Here is a 3,456-nt window from a genome sequence, read left to right as displayed (position 1 = left end):
TGCAGAAGATGACAGTGGGAGGCTACTTGGAGTGGGGATAGGAGAATACATAGGAACTTTCTGTCCCTTCAGCTCAGTTTTGCTGTGAACCTAAAACTGCTCTGAAAGCCAAGGTCTGCTAAATTAAAAAACAAAATAACAATTATGGGTAGGAGTGGTTCAGAGAATGTTCAAATGTTCGAAACTGAAAGGCACTGGAAAAAGAGTTGTTTGATCAACTGTTTTCTAAGCAGAGGGAAATAGAGCATTCACCTTCAGGACATTCAGTGCAGAAAGACAGGGACATTCTTCAGAGTGTGATTTTCAGCTGGGGATGAAATTACACCCACTGGGGCAAAAATTGTTTTTGGTGTGAAAATGGAGGAAAAGGGAAGCAAAAAACCTTAGATTATTGCTATAGCTTGTAGCCCTCCAAAGGACGTGGATGCGGCACACAGAGACATAGCGTTATCTGTTACTAAAATGTCACAGGGAGGAGATGGTCATTAGGGAAAATGTGTCTAAAACGGTTCTATAGGAAAGCAATAATGAAAAAACAAAAACAAAAAGGTTGGAAAACATTGCTCCAGAAAGTTGCGAAGGCAGGCAGGGGGAGTGAGAGGATGGCACGCTCCTCTCAGCACCTCTGCCCTGGCTGGCCACAGTAACCCAAGACAGACTCCTGACATCATGACCAGCCCCAAACAGGAATGCTCAAGCACAAAGGCAAGCCACAGACCTAGAATTACTAGACTTTTAAAGAAAATCAACACTGGGACCAGTAGATGTTGTAATGTTTATGTCACTGGACTCCCACATAGTTGACTGTGGTTCAAGTCCTAGACCCAGCAGCTTAAAACTCACACCAGGCCCCAAGTGCGTGCATGCCCGAAATCCCGAGAGGATAATAGAGAAGGGATTGTAGTGTGGCTATAGCCCTGCCATCCCTCCAAGGGATAATTCCTCATTATCTCTTTCTCTGTTGTTCCTGCAAGCGCACATGTCCTATAGCAAATATCTCTCCGAAAAACAAAACAAAAAGAAAATCAGCACCACAAAGGATAGGCACCTAATCCAATAAGTATTATAAATACAAACCGCCAAGGAAACAGCTTAGAGAGCAAATAAGATTTAAAATGAACTCTAATGAAAAATCTTAGAGATGCGAAAGGGTATCAAGATCACAATAGCAGGGAGTTTTTACAGCATCAGTTATTGATTTTGAAAATAAAAAATATGATAATTGAAGTAAGAGGCCTACTAGATAAAATAGCAAAAGCAATACACCAAAGAATTAGTGAACTGTAAGAAATAAGTACAAGAATTTGGCAGTGATAGAATCAGAGATGTAAAGTACCATGAAAATGGAATAAAATAATAAATTAATGAATGTTAATTGCACAAACGTGTTGGCTTTTTTTGGAAAAAAGAACATAGACCCATGTATTGACATGGTAGGTAGCCTTCTAAAATGGTCCCCAGCGATTTCTGCTAGTAATGTGATCTTGCAAAGTTTTAGTTCACATCTTTTTAAAAGTTTATTTATTTCTTCCATGAGGAAAACAGACAAAGAGATAAAGAGATAACACTCCCAACAGAGAGCCCAATGTCACAATACACCCCTAGTCGCAGCAGGCCCCAGATCGTAGGCATGTGTGTGCCTGGCGTCCTCAGGGGGAGTCTCCAAACTTGAACCTGAAACCTTTCTGAGTGAGTCAACATCAGTGTCTTACTGCTATGTCCCCACTCATCCCCCTGAGTTTGCTCTTCTATAGGATGGGAACTTCTTGGGACAACTTTATGAAGTTCTTACTTCATAGGGTTATTGTGAGATTATTATAACAAAATACACATTGGTTGCTCAGTTTACAAAGTAAAACAGTTTCCTTCTCCCTCAACTATGCTGCCATTGCCTTTCTATGTGACTGGAATCTTTTCCCGATTTCATAGTGGGATCTTAGCATCAATAAGCAGGTTTAAAATGATTCAATAACTTTCTCTAGCTATCGCACAATCACAGTGAGTAGAGCACTGAGTCGACTGGAGAAACTTAAGTCAGATGAACAAGAACCACTTTAATAATAGTAGCCCTAATTTACTGCACTTTGCAATCAGTAGTTAAATGTATTAAGAAACTAATTATTTGCATGTTACAGTGCGGGGAAAGTAGAAGGGCAGAGACTGCATGATTGCCCACAACATGTCAAACAACAAACGTGGAATAACTCATATTTTCTAATTTTCCACTAGCCCTTTGGACTTTGGCAGTGGACTATGGCTGAGGTGGACTTCACTAGTCTGTGATAAAGATAATAGATAATATTTACTGAACACTATTACAATCCAAGTGACGTACAAAATACTTACATGTAGCAAAGTCATTCAACCACAGGATATCCACATGCAGTAAATATTATTATTACTATCCCCATTTTATAGCTGAGAAAACTGGGGCCCAGAGAGGTTCAAGCAATATTGTACAAAGGTTTCACTGCTGGAAAGTGGCAGAGCCTGGGAAAAAACAGGCAGCCTGGCTCTAGAATCTATGCTCTTAACTTTGTGTGCAGTGGAGACACTTTGGGGCTATGGACTGGAGGTGCTGGGAGCTTTGAAGAGTTTCCATGTGATGAGAGTTGAGAAATGAATTATACTGCTGGAAAGTCAAAGTGTTTAAAAAAAATATCTGGAAGGGGTGGGAGTCAGCCCCATGGCCTGGTGGTCAAGGGAACTAGATCCTACATGATTGACTCCATTTTTTGAATCCTGGACCTGGTGGCTTGAGAAACATCCGGGGAGCATGTGAGTGGGTCCTTAAAATCCTGACAGGTTTCAGAAATAAGTAGAAGGGATTGTGGCATGACCATGCCCCTCTGGCGGGTTCTTTCTCCCTTTTCCTCTCTCTCTATGGTTAGCATGTGTAACCAACCCTCTGGCAAATTTTTAAAAATAAATAAAGGAATTTTTGGTGCCTAGTGGTAAATGCTGATGCTGTTTCCAACTGTTCACTTATATCTTATTTTTTTTACTCTTTCTCTTGACTTTTTTTTTCTTGTTTTTCTGTGGTTTGACACAAAGTAACAAGGAGGGGTGGCCATAGATACCCAGCAGGCAGCCTCTTGTGCTGAACAATTTGTACACATAGGAGTCGAGATCTAGCAGAAGGAGGCACACATACGGTGATCTTTCCAATTTCAAAGACAATATGGGAAGCCTAGTTTCATTCTTCTAACATATTGATGCCTTTCAAATTACATCTGTTACTGGTTTTGTTTTGTCAAGATTTTCATAGACATAATCTGTATTATACTAGCTGTGACCACGTTTTTTTCTTCCTTATTTATTTATTGGTTAGGTTTTTACCATAGGGTGCATGCACTCTATGGAGAGAGAGAAGAGAGGGAAAGTAGGAAATCCTCCCCCCCCGCTCCCCCGCAGGGAGAATGGTTACCCCATAATCTCTTCTCCAGTCTCCTCTGG

This window comes from Tupaia chinensis, unplaced genomic scaffold, assembly GCF_000334495.1.
Source record: "Tupaia chinensis unplaced genomic scaffold, TupChi_1.0 Scaffold000037_17, whole genome shotgun sequence".
NCBI classification, from domain to species: domain Eukaryota; kingdom Metazoa; phylum Chordata; class Mammalia; order Scandentia; family Tupaiidae; genus Tupaia; species Tupaia belangeri.
Note: the sequence above shows the minus strand (reverse complement) of the source record.